The 15,017-nt window shown below is 40.0% G+C and overlaps 1 protein-coding gene across 1 annotated transcript in view; it reads left to right on the top strand.

Moving 5' to 3' along the window:
• Positions 1–15,017, top strand: part of LOC308522038 (protein FAM170A-like) — a gene marked incomplete at both ends in the record, with an annotated part of 95,854 nt that overhangs the window by 16,767 nt on the left and 64,070 nt on the right. The gene's annotated exons all lie outside the window — the stretch shown is intronic.

Below are 15,017 nucleotides of genomic sequence, written 5' to 3' on the forward strand. Positions count from 1 at the left end.
TTACCGCATTGATATGCCATGCAAATACCTCAAAGTATCCCACACATAGAATTCTGAAATAGAATATGTATATGAACTTTCACTCCAAATTCTCGTGTGGGTCATGGACATCTTAACCCCTATAGATTTCACACACATCTTCTAGCTTGCTGATGTTAAAAATTTTCTTTCCCAGTATTCCGTCAACCACATCAAAAACTGTCTTGTACTGGAGCCTCTGAGATTCCAGCTTTCCAGCCAGTCAGGAAACGGAAGAGCACAGAGCAGCACATTCAAGGTTTGTATGGCGAAGCCTGAAACGGCACATGTCATTTCCAATCATGTTCCATTGCGGGAATGTAATCTCAGGGTCAGAACTACCTTCAAGGGAAGCTAACAAAGAGAACATAGTTTTATGGCCAGGTTGAAAGAAGACAGCAATCTCGGTTCCATTTTCAAAGAAGCCGCTTTGAACAAACCCAGTCACCCAGGACATATATTAGCACAATAACTACTCCGTGCCTTTAATATTTTCATAGGAACCACATAACACGACCCATCCAGGCTGTGTGTGCTCAATGAATGTGGTACATGGTAGACGCTTTGTTTAATGGACAGGTAAATACACAAATTACAGGAATGGGCTGTGTATCTATTATTTTTATTTAATTTCTCAGCAAAGCTGAATTCAGGAGATGCTTTGCAGCGCAGGCACAAGGCAGAGGCCCCAACTCAACAACAGAAAGCACGGAAGGCCTCCTCTTCAGAGGGTTTTCCTTCCATCTCTCCGAAAGACAAGCCAAATGATGCTGGTAAGGAGGGACTATTGAGTAGGATGCAAAGGGAGGCGGGATCTAGACAGAACCCATGGTTGAGCTGAGTGTTTCTGTCCGTTAACCGACAACAAGCTGCCCAGGACAAACAGATACTCCAATGATTCTGCATCTTCTTAGTACAGTGATGGCGAACCTATGACACGCGTGTCAGAGGTGACAAGCGAACTCATTTTTTTGGTAGATTTTTCTTTGTTAAATGGCATTTAAGTATATAAAGTAAACATTAAATATATAAATCTTTGTTTTACTATGGTCGCAAATATCAAAAAAATTCTATAAGTGACGCGGCACCAGAGTTAAGTTAGGGTTTTTCAAAATGCTGACAGGCCGAGCTCAAAAGGTTCACCTTCACTGTCTTAGTAGGATCAGCAGTGGAAGCAAGGGAAAACACCGCAAAGAGCTGGAGGGAGCCCAAGGAGATCAGTGGAGAACAGTGTTCTATTTGAGGAATTCATGGCAGAGGGCCTAAGGGGATGAGAGTTTTATCAGAGAAACATGGAAGAATACGTTCCTATGAGCTGGCCAAGCACATGTCATATTACCAGGATCCTGGGAAGCACTAATAACTTAACGTAGGCGCAACGTTAAGTGGTAGGATCCTCAAGAACTGAACTTGAGGTAGAGTGCAGAGATACCCAGGCAAAGACACCATCACATCCATATATTTACATAGCCAGTATTTCCCATTCACATTCATCTCATATAAGACACCTTTGCTTTCACTGTCCCCATCATTCATTTCCCTACAACATTCCACATGCATCTAAATTCTCCATGCTGGATTTTTGTCCATGCTATGTAAACCGTTATGATTTCTCTGACTCCTAAGAGGCTAGATTAGTATCCTTGTTTGTAAATTTTATGGAAATACAAGGGCACAGTATATACTTTGTGTCTAGCTCCTTTCACTCATTACTATATTTCTGTAATTCATCCATGTTGTACATGATGTTAATTTAGTTCCTTTATGGTATATGTATATCATTTCACGAATATTATTTCCGCTTTGATCATACTCTTCCGATTATTCAGGTTGCTTTGACATCGAACTACTTGAAAAAGTGATGTTCTGGGCAATCTATTACATATATTTTTCAATATGACCATAATTCTATGTGGTGAATGCTGAAGAATTAGAATGCTAGGCCATAGGGGCCATATTCTATTTTAAAATCCTCAAATGTCAATATTTCACACTTTCTTTCTAATGCAATTTCTTGTTATGGCATATCTAGTATTACAAAATATTCTCTGCATTCTCTGCCATTATTTTCAAAGCACAAGGGTTCTTTCTCTTATAAACCTTCATTTTCACATCCCCAGATTCTATAACTATTTTCTCACATTTTGGAAATATACTAACTGCTCTAGTCTCAAAGACAATATTCTTAGTGATAACATTCCTTATCTACACAACATAATATATAAAGCACGTAAGTCCATTATTATTGATAATGCAATCTACACATTATGCAATAAATATGTGCTGAACGAACACAGAGACAATAAGCACACATACCCTCCTCAGTCACACAAAGCTCATTCCACATTTACATTAGCAAACACCAACTCAATAACACATCATACCTCTACCCAGTTTTAACCAATGCATTAGAAATATAAACACTAAGTACATTACATTCACCATGGTATTTTGCTATAAATATGAATAATACTAAGGTGCACACATTTCAGAGACATGAAGATAATCTTTAACTGTGAATTAAGCAGCAGTGAGCTTGCAAAGATTGAAACAGGAACAGTGATAAAATAGTGTATAATTTCCTCAAAAATAAAAATTTATCCTTTTACATCATTGTGTGTGCATATATATATATATATATATATATATATACATATATATCAGTATAAAGAACAATCTAAATATATTGATATTCATTAAGTACTTGATAAAAGACACACCATATATCTGCTAAATGCACAATTTTTCATGAGGAATTTGAATTGATATCCACCTTTCAATCCCTGCATACTGTCTTTCAGGCATGATTCAAAGTTGTTGATAATCTGTATAGATACATCTCCATAAACATCACAAGCAAGATACCCAATCCCAGTGACATCCACCAAACATACGATTTAATAAAAGCTGCCTCAAACAGATTGTCAAACTGAAGTGGGAAGGACAGGGAGGGTGGCGGGGGTGAAGAGGGAGATGGGTAAGTGTCAACCGAAGGACTTGTATGCATGCATATAAGTATAACCAATGGACATAAGACCCTGTGTGTAGGGGAGGCCAGGAGATTGTCAAGGGCCGGGGGGAGGGTGGACGGGAGGGGAAGGAGACATATATAATACCCTTTGTAATAATTTAAGCAATAAGACAATAAAAAAAATAAAGTCAAGCAAGTATCAACAAAAATTTTTTAAAAACAGAGTTTACTTATACCTTGGAATAAAGATAATTTTAAATGGGAAAGTCACCTTAATTACTGTGAGAGCAAGTGTCAACTGAAATGATGATGCCTGACCTGTAATGTCCACAGAACATGCAGTGTTTGAATTCACAAAGACCCCAGAAAATGCCTCATCTCAGAGTTCTTCTTTATTCCATTGCCTAGGACCCTGCAACACCCAAGACAAGACACCTCTACCCGAGTCACCATTGGAGGCCCCAGCCTGTGGTCCTGCAGAAGGGAAAAAGTCGGCTGTCGGTGGACCTATCAACGTTATCTGCTCACCATCTAAGGGGCGTATGGAGATACACATGCTCAGAAAAGCACGTGGTGATAAGGATGGTAAGGAATAAACAACGGAGGGATCCGAACTTGACTAAGAGATGTAGCTTAATTGCTCAGCCTACTCCATACTTAGTTCATTTTCCCCTCAAATGCAGAAAAGGACTTCAGGAAAGAGGGACTAGGACTAAGGCTCACGCAGAGGGACAAGAAGGCAGTGTGCCTTCAAGGACAGGGCAAGGCCGCTCAGCACAAATTTCCAACATAGTGCCAGCTGAAACTGAGGCAATAGACAGTGCTGATGTGTGTATATGACATTTTATTCAGACCTTACTCTCTGGGAACCACAAAGTCAGATCCTCACACACTCACTCACACATCTGTCATCCTCCATACCAAGTAAGGCTCTGTATGTCCTCCTTTTCCCTTATTCTATCATATACACAGGCATTCCCTCTTCATCTCTCTTTCCCATTCTCCATTCCCATAACGGAGATACACTCTTACCTTCACTTCATCACATAATCATTATCAGATTCACTAATTCCATGATATGCACACACTAATCCCATAAATAAGCCACATCCCCTCACACAGAAAACCTCTTTAGGTCAGTCGAATAAACGTATATGCCCTGAGGAAAATTTACTTCCATCTGTTTCCTTTCTAATCTATATGGCACTTCAGCTACCACGCCTTCATGTCTTCACTGAACTGAACATTCTGAGATCTCATACACCCTTCCCCTAATACTCTCAGTCTCACTGTCTTACAGTAAGAACAAGGACCAGTCCTGCACCATTCACATGTGCTGCCATACCACATTGCAAACATGCACACACTCATCCCCATCCTCTTTACCAACATAGAAAACACTCACCAGAAATATTCTAATACATACATACAATTCCAAAAATACTTGCATACAAAACTACATCCTCATTACCGCATTGATATGCCATGCAAATACCTCAAAGTATCCCACACATAGAATTCTGAAATAGAATATGTATATGAACTTTCACTCCAAATTCTCGTGTGGGTCATGGACATCTTAACCCCTATAGATTTCGCACACATCTTCTAGCTTGCTGATGTTAAAAATTTTCTTTCCCAGTATTCCGTCAACCACATCAAAAACTGTCCTGTACTGGAGCCTCTGAGATTCCAGCTTTCCAGCCAGTCAGGAAACGGAAGAGCACAGAGCAGCACATTCAAGGTTTGTATGGCGAAGCCTGAAACGGCACATGTCATTTCCAATCATGTTCCATTGCGGGAATGTAATCTCAGGGTCAGAACTACCTTCAAGGGAAGCTAACAAAGAGAACATAGTTGTATGTCCAGGTTGAAAGAAGACAGCAATCTCGGTTCCATTTTCAAAGAAGCCGCTTTGAACAAACCCAGTCACCCGGGACATATATTAGCACAATAACTACTCCGTGCCTTTAATATTTTCATAGGAACCACATAACACGACCCATCCAGGCTGTGTGTGCTCAATGAATGTGGTACATGGTAGACGCTTTGTTTAATGGACAGGTAAATACACAAATTACAGGAATGGGCTGTGTATCTATTATTTTTATTTAATTTCTCAGCAAAGCTGAATTCAGGAGATGCTTTGCAGCGCAGGCACAAGGCAGAGGCCCCAACTCAACAACAGAAAGCACGGAAGGCCTCCTCTTCAGAGGGTTTTCCTTCCATCTCTCCGAAAGACAAGCCAAATGATGCTGGTAAGGAGGGACTATTGAGTAGGATGCAAAGGGAGGCGGGATCTAGACAGAACCCATGGTTGAGCTGAGTGTTTCTGTCCGTTAACCGACAACAAGCTGCCCAGGACAAACAGATACTCCAATGATTCTGCATCTTCTTAGTACAGTGATGGCGAACCTATGACACGCGTGTCAGAGGTGACAAGCGAACTCATTTTTTTGGTAGATTTTTCTTTGTTAAATGGCATTTAAGTATATAAAGTAAACATTAAATATATAAATCTTTGTTTTACTATGGTCGCAAATATCAAAAAATTTCTATAAGTGACGCGGCACCAGAGTTAAGTTAGGGTTTTTCAAAATGCTGACAGGCCGAGCTCAAAAGGTTCACCTTCACTGTCTTAGTAGGATCAGCAGTGGAAGCAAGGGAAAACACCGCAAAGAGCTGGAGGGAGCCCAAGGAGATCAGTGGAGAACAGTGTTCTATTTGAGGAAATCATGGCAGAGGGCCTAAGGGGATGAGAGTTTTATCAGAGAAACATGGAAGAATACGTTCCTATGAGCTGGCCAAGCACATGTCATATTACCAGGATCCTGGGAAGCACTAATAACTTAACGTAGGCGCAACGTTAAGTGGTAGGGTCCTCAAGAACTGAACTTGAGGTAGAGTGCAGAGATACCCAAGCAAAGACACCATCACATCCATATATTTACATAGCCAGTATTTCCCATTCACATTCATCTCATATAAGACACCTTTGCTTTCACTGTCCCCATCATTCATTTCCCTACAACATTCCACATGCATCTAAATTCTCCATGCTGGATTTTTGTCCATGCTATGTAAACCGTTATGATTTCTCTGACTCCTAAGAGGCTAGATTAGTATCCTTGTTTGTAAATTTTATGGAAATACAAGGGCACAGTATATACTTTGTGTCTAGCTCCTTTCACTCATTACTATATTTCTGTAATTCATCCATGTTGTACATGATGTTAATTTTGTTCCTTTTTGGTATATGTATATCATTTCACGAATATTATTTCCGCTTTGATCATACTCTTCCGATTATTCAGGTTGCTTTGACGTCGAACTACTTGAAAAAGTGATGTTCTGGGCAATCTATTACATATATTTTTCAATATGACCATAATTCTATGTGGTGAATGCTGAAGAATTAGAAGGCTAGGCCATAGGGGCCATATTCTATTTTAAAATCCTCAAATGTCAATATTTTACACTTTGCTTTCTAATGCAATTTCTTGTTATGGCATATCTAGTATTACAAAATATTCTCTGCATTCTCTGCCATTATTTTCAAAGCACAGGGGTTCTTTCTCTTATAAACCTTCATTTTCACATCCCCAGATTCTATAACTATTGTCTCACATTTTGGAAATATACTAACTGCTCTAGTCTCAAAGACAATATTCTTAGTGATAACATTCCTTATCTACACAACATAATATATAAAGCACGTAAGTCCATTATTATTGATAATGCAATCTACACATTATGCAATAAATATGTGCTGAACAAACACAGTGACAAAAAGCACACATACCCTCCTCAGTCACACGAAGCTCATTCCACATTGACATTAGCAAACACCAACTCAATAACACATCATACCTCAACCCAGTTTTAAACAATGCACTAGAAATGTAAACACTAAGTACATTACATTCACCATGGTATTTTGCTATAAATATGAATAATACTAAGGTGCACACATTTCAGAGACATGAAGATAATATTTAACAGTGAATTAAGCAGCAGTGAGCTTGCAAAGACTGAAACAGGAACAGTGATAAAATAGTGTATAATTTCCTCAAAAATAAAAATTTATGTTTTTACATCACTGTATATATATATATATATATATATATATATATATATATATACACACACACACACACACACATATATATATCAGTATAAAGAACAATCTAATATATTGATATTCATTAAGAACTTCATAAAAGTCACACCATATATCTGCTAAATGCACAATTTTTCATGAGGAATTTGAATTGATATCCACCTTTTAATCCCTGCATACTGTCTTTCAGGCATGATTCGAAGATGCTGATAATCTGTATAGATAGACCTCCATAAATTTCACATGCAAGATACCCAATCCAAGTGACATCCACCAAACATACCATTTAATAAGAGCTGCCTCAAACAGATTGTCAAACTGCAGTGGGAAGGCCAGGGAGGGTGGGGTGGGGGGCGGTGAGGAGGGAGAGGGGTAAGTGATCAACCGAAGGACTTGTATGCATGCATATAAGCATAACCAATGGACATAAGACCCTGTGGGTAGGGGAGGCCAGGAGAAGGCCGGGCCTTCAAGGTGGGGCGGGGGGTGGTGGGGCGGGGAAGGAGACATATATAATACCCTTTGTAATAATTTAAGCAATAAGACAATAAAAAAAATAAAGTCAAGCAAGTATCAACAAAAATTTTTAAAAAAGAGAGTTTACTTATAGCTTGGAATAAAGATAATTTTAAATGGGAAAGTCACCTTAATTACTGTGAGAGCAAGTGTCCAGTGAAATGATGATGCCTGACCTGTAATGTCCACTGAACATGCAGTTTTTGAATTCACAAAGACCCCAGAAAATGCCTCATCTCAGCCTTCTTTTTTATTCCATTGCCTAGGAACCTGCCATACCCAAGACAAGACACCTCTACTCGAGTCACCATTGGAGGCCCCAGCCTGTGGTCCTGCAGAAGGGAAAAAGTCGGCCGTCGGTGGACCAATCAACATTATCTGCTCACCATCTAAGGGGCGTATGGAGATACACATCCTCAGAAAAACACGTGGTGATGAGGATGGTAAGGAATAAACAAAGGAGGGATCCGAACTTGATCAAGAGATGTAGCTTAATTGCTCAGCCTACTCCATACTTAGTTCATTTTCCCCTCAAATGCAGAAAAGGACTTCAGGAAAGAGGGACTAGGACTAAGGCTCCCGCAGAGGGCCAAGTAGGCAGTGTGTCTTCAAGGAAAGGGCAAGGCCGCTCAGCACAAATTTCCAACATAGTGCCAGCTGAAACTGAGGCAATAGACAGTGCTAATGTGTGTGTATGACATTTTACTCAGACCTTACTCTCTGGGAACCACAAAGTCAGATCCTCACACACTCACTCACACATCTGTCATCCTCCATACCAAGTAAGGCTCTGTATGTCCTCCTTTTCCCTTGTTCTATCATATACACAGGTTTTCCCTCATCATCTCTCTTTCCCATTCTCCATTCCCATTACGGAGATACACTCTTACCTTCACTTCATCACATAATCATTATCAGATTCACTAATTCCATAATATGCACACACTAATCCCATCAATAAGCCACATCCCCTCACACAGAAAACCTCTTTAGGTCAAAGTCTAATAAACTTATATACCCTAAGGAAAATTTACTTTCATCTGTTTCCTTTCTAATCTATATGGCACTTCAGCTACCAAGCCTTGACATCTTCACTGAACTGAACATTCTGAGATCTCATACACCCTTCCCCTAATACTCTCAGTCTCACTGTCTTACAGTAAGAACAAGGACCGGTCCTGCACCATTCACATGTGCTGCCATACCACATTGCAAACATGCACACACTCATCCCCATCCACTTTACCAACATGGAAAACACTCACCAGAAATATTCTAATACATACATACAATTCCAAAAATACTTGCATACAAAACTACATCCTCATTACCGCATTGATATGCCATGCAAATACCTCAAAGTATCCCTCACATAGAATTCTGAAATAGAACATGTATATGAACTTTCACTCCAAATTCTCGTGTGGGTCATGGACATCTTAACCCCTATAGATTTCACACACATCTTCTAGCTTGCTGATGTTAAAAATTTTCTTTCCCAGTATTCCATCCACCACATCAAAAAGTGTCCTGTACTGGAGCCTCTGAGATTCCAGCGATCCAGCCTGTCAGGAAACAGAAGAGCACAGAGCAGCACATTCAAGGTTTGTATGGCGAAGCCTGAAACGGCACATGTCATTTCCAATCATGTTCCATTGCGGGAATGTAATCTCAGGGTCAGAACTACCTTCAAGGGAAGCTAACAAAGAGAACATAGTTGTATGTCCAGGTTGAAAGAAGACAGCAATCTCGGTTCCATTTTCAAAGAAGCCGCTTTGAACAAACCCAGTCACCCAGGACATATATTAGCACAATAACTACTCCGTGCCTTTAATATTTTCATAGGAACCACATAACACGACCCATCCAGGCTGTGTGTGCTCAATGAATGTGGTACATGGTAGACGCTTTGTTTAATGGGCAGGTAAATACACAAATTACAGGAATGGGCTGTGTATCTATTATTTTTATTTAATTTCTCAGCAAAGCTGAATTCAGGAGATGCTTTGCAGCGCAGGCACAAGGCAGAGGCCCCAACTCAACAACAGAAAGCACGGAAGGCCTCCTCTTCAGAGGGTTTTCCTTCCATCTCTCCGAAAGACAAGCCAAATGATGCTGGTAAGGAGGGACTATTGAGTAGGATGCAAAGGGAGGCGGGATCTAGACAGACACCATGGTTGAGCTGAGTGTTTCTGTCCGTTAACCGACAACAAGCTGCCCAGGACAAACAGATACTCCAATGATTCTGCATCTTCTTAGTACAGTGATGGCGAACCTATGACACGCGTGTCAGAGGTGACAAGCGAACTCATTTTTTTGGTAGATTTTTCTTTGTTAAATGGCATTTAAGTATATAAAGTAAACATTAAATATATAAATCTTTGTTTTACTATGGTCGCAAATATCAAAAAATTTCTATAAGTGACGCGGCACCAGAGTTAAGTTAGGGTTTTTCAAAATGCTGACAGGCCGAGCTCAAAAGGTTCACCTTCACTGTCTTAGTAGGATCAGCAGTGGAAGCAAGGGAAAACACCGCAAAGAGCTGGAGGGAGCCCAAGGAGATCAGTGGAGAACAGTGTTCTATTTGAGGAAATCATGGCAGAGGGCCTAAGGGGATGAGAGTTTTATCAGAGAAACATGGAAGAATACGTTCCTATGAGCTGGCCAAGCACATGTCATATTACCAGGATCCTGGGAAGCACTAATAACTTAACGTAGGCGCAACGTTAAGTGGTAGGGTCCTCAAGAACTGAACTTGAGGTAGAGTGCAGAGATACCCAGGCAAAGACACCATCACATCCATATATTTACATAGCCAGTATTTCCCATTCACATTCATCTCATATAAGACACCTTTGCTTTCACTGTCCCCATCATTCATTTCCCTACAACATTCCACATGCATCTAAATTCTCCATGCTGGATTTTTGTCCATGCTATGTAAACCGTTATGATTTCTCTGACTCCTAAGAGGCTAGATTAGTATCCTTGTTTGTAAATTTTATGGAAATACAAGGGCACAGTATATACTTTGTGTCTAGCTCCTTTCACTCATTACTATATTTCTGTAATTCATCCATGTTGTACATGATGTTAATTTTGTTCCTTTTTGGTATATGTATATCATTTCACGAATATTATTTCCGCTTTGATCATACTCTTCCGATTATTCAGGTTGCTTTGACGTCGAACTACTTGAAAAAGTGATGTTCTGGGCAATCTATTACATATATTTTTCAATATGACCATAATTCTATGTGGTGAATGCTGAAGAATTAGAAGGCTAGGCCATAGGGGCCATATTCTATTTTAAAATCCTCAAATGTCAATATTTTACACTTTGCTTTCTAATGCAATTTCTTATTATGGCATATCTAGTATTACAAAATATTCTCTGCATTCTCTGCCATTATTTTCAAAGCACAGGGGTTCTTTCTCTTATAAACCTTCATTTTCACATCCCCAGATTCTATAACTATTGTCTCACATTTTGGAAATATACTAACTGCTCTAGTCTCAAAGACAATATTCTTAGTGATAACATTCCTTATCTACACAACATAATATATAAAGCACGTAAGTCCATTATTATTGATAATGCAATCTACACATTATGCAATAAATATGTGCTGAACAAACACAGTGACAAAAAGCACACATACCCTCCTCAGTCACACGAAGCTCATTCCACATTGACATTAGCAAACACCAACTCAATAACACATCATACCTCTACCCAGTTTTAAACAATGCATTAGAAATGTATACACTAAGTACATTACATTCACCATGGTATTTTGCTATAAATATGAATAATACTAAGGTGCACACATTTCAGAGACATGAAGATAATATTTAACAGTGAATTAAGCAGCAGTGAGCTTGCAAAGACTGAAACAGGAACAGTGATAAAATAGTGTATAATTTCCTCAAAAATAAAAATTTATGTTTTTACATCACTGTATATATATATATATATATATATATATATACACACACACACACATATATATATCAGTATAAAGAACAATCTAAATATATTGATATTCATTAAGAACTTCATAAAAGACACACCATATATCTGCTAAATGCACAATTTTTCATGAGGAATTTGAATTGATATCCACCTTTTAATCCCTGCATACTGTCTTTCAGGCATGATTCGAAGATGCTGATAATCTGTATAGATAGACCTCCATAAATTTCACATGCAAGATACCCAATCCAAGTGACATCCACCAAACATACCATTTAATAAGAGCTGCCTCAAACAGATTGTCAAACTGCAGTGGGAAGGCCAGGGAGGGTGGGGTGGGGGGCGGTGAGGAGGGAGAGGGGTAAGTGATCAACCGAAGGACTTGTATGCATGCATATAAGCATAACCAATGGACATAAGACCCTGTGGGTAGGGGAGGCCAGGAGATTGTCAAGGTCGGGCGGGGGGTGGGGGGGAGGGGAAGGAGACATATATAATACCCTTTGTAATAATTTAAGCAATAAGACAATAAAAAAAATAAAGTCAAGCAAGTATCAACAAAAATTTTTAAAAAAGAGAGTTTACTTATAGCTTGGAATAAAGATAATTTTAAATGGGAAAGTCACCTTAATTACTGTGAGAGCAAGTGTCAAGTGAAATGATGATGCCTGACCTGTAATGTCCACTGAACATGCAGTTTTTGAATTCACAAAGACCCCAGAAAATGCCTCATCTCAGCGTTCTTTTTTATTCCATTGCCTAGGACCCTGCAATACCCAAGACAAGACACCTCTACCCGAGTCACCATTGGAGGCCCCAGCCTGTGGTCCTGCAGAAGGGAAAAAGTCGGCCGTCGGTGGACCTATCAACATTATCTGCTCACCATCTAAGGGGGGTATGGAGATACACATGCTCAGAAAAACACGTGGTGATGAGGATGGTAAGGAATAAACAAAGGAGGGATCCGAACTTGATCAAGAGATGTAGCTTAATTGCTCAGCCTACTCCATACTTAGTTCATTTTCCCCTCAAATGCAGAAAAGGACTTCAGGAAAGAGGGACTAGGACTAAGGCTCCCGCAGAGGGCCAAGTAGGCAGTGTGCCTTCAAGGACAGGGCAAGGCCGCTCAGCACAAATTTCCAACATAGCGCCAGCTGAAACTGAGGCAGTAGACAGTGCTGATGTGTGTGTATGACATTTTACTCAGACCTTACTCTCTGGGAACCACAAAGTCAGATCCTCACACACTCACTCACACATCTGTCATCCTCCATACCAAGTAAGGCTCTGTATGTCCTCCTTTTCCCTTGTTCTATCATGTACACAGGCTTTCCCTCTTCATCTCTCTTTCCCATTCTCCATTCCCATTACGGAGATACACTCTTACCTTCACTTCATCACATAATCATTATCAGATTCACTAATTCCATAATATGCACACACTAATCCCATAAATAAGCCACATCCCCTCACACAGAAAACCTCTTTAGGTCAAAGTCTAATAAACTTATATGCCCTGAGGAAAATTTACTTTCATCTGTTTCCTTTCTAATCTATATGGCACTTCAGCTACCACGCCTTGACATCTTCACTGAACTGGACATTCTGAGATCTCATACACCCTTCCCCTAATACTCTCAGTCTCACTGTCTTACAGTAAGAACAAGGACCAGTCCTGCACCATTCACATGTGCTGCCATACCACATTGCAAACATGCACACACTCATCCCCATCTACTTTACCAACATGGAAAACACTCACCAGAAATATTCTAATACATACATACAATTCCAAAAATACTTGCATACAAAACTACATCCTCATTACCGCATTGATATGCCATGCAAATACCTCAAAGTATCCCACACATAGAATTCTGAAATAGAACATGTATATGAACTTTCACTCCAAATTCTCGTGTGGGTCATGGACATCTTAACCCCTATAGATTTCACACACATCTTCTAGCTTGCTGATGTTAAAAGTTTTCTTTCCCAGTATTCCATCCACCACATCAAAAAGTGTCCTGTACCGGAGCCTCTGAGATTCCAGCTTTCCAGCCTGTCAGGAAACAGAAGAGCACAGAGCAGCACATTCAAGGTTTGTATGGCGAAGCCTGAAACGGCACATGTCATTTCCAATCATGTTCCATTGCGGGAATGTAATCTCAGGGTCAGAACTACCTTCAAGGGAAGCTAACAAAGAGAACATAGTTGTATGTCCAGGTTGAAAGAAGACAGCAATCTCGGTTCCATTTTCAAAGAAGCCGCTTTGAACAAACCCAGTCACCCGGGACATATATTAGCACAATAACTACTCCGTGCCTTTAATATTTTCATAGGAACCACATAACACGACCCATCCAGGCTGTGTGTGCTCAATGAATGTGGTACATGGTAGACGCTTTGTTTAATGGACAGGTAAATACACAAATTACAGGAATGGGCTGTGTATCTATTATTTTTATTTAATTTCTCAGCAAAGCTGAATTCAGGAGATGCTTTGCAGCGCAGGCACAAGGCAGAGGCCCCAACTCAACAACAGAAAGCACGGAAGGCCTCCTCTTCAGAGGGTTTTCCTTCCATCTCTCCGAAAGACAAGCCAAATGATGCTGGTAAGGAGGGACTATTGAGTAGGATGCAAAGGGAGGCGGGATCTAGACAGACACCATGGTTGAGCTGAGTGTTTCTGTCCGTTAACCGACAACAAGCTGCCCAGGACAAACAGATACTCCAATGATTCTGCATCTTCTTAGTACAGTGATGGCGAACCTATGACACGCGTGTCAGAGGTGACAAGCGAACTCATTTTTTTGGTAGATTTTTCTTTGTTAAATGGCATTTAAGTATATAAAGTAAACATTAAATATATAAATCTTTGTTTTACTATGGTCGCAAATATCAAAAAATTTCTATAAGTGACGCGGCACCAGAGTTAAGTTAGGGTTTTTCAAAATGCTGACAGGCCGAGCTCAAAAGGTTCACCTTCACTGTCTTAGTAGGATCAGCAGTGGAAGCAAGGGAAAACACCGCAAAGAGCTGGAGGGAGCCCAAGGAGATCAGTGGAGAACAGTGTTCTATTTGAGGAATTCATGGCAGAGGGCCTAAGGGGATGAGAGTTTTATCAGAGAAACATGGAAGAATACGTTCCTATGAGCTGGCCAAGCACATGTCATATTACCAGGATCCTGGGAAGCACTAATAACTTAACGTAGGCGCAACGTTAAGTGGTAGGGTCCTCAAGAACTGAACTTGAGGTAGAGTGCAGAGATACCCAGGCAAAGACACCATCACATCCATATATTTACATAGCCAGTATTTCCCATTCACATTCATCTCATATAAGACACCTTTGCTTTCACTGTCCCCATCATTCATTTCCCTACAACATTCCACATGCATCTAAATTCTCCATG

The sequence above is a fragment of the Myotis nattereri genome (genome assembly GCF_964212035.1).
Source record: "Myotis nattereri genome assembly, chromosome: 7".
Lineage (NCBI taxonomy): Eukaryota > Metazoa > Chordata > Mammalia > Chiroptera > Vespertilionidae > Myotis > Myotis nattereri.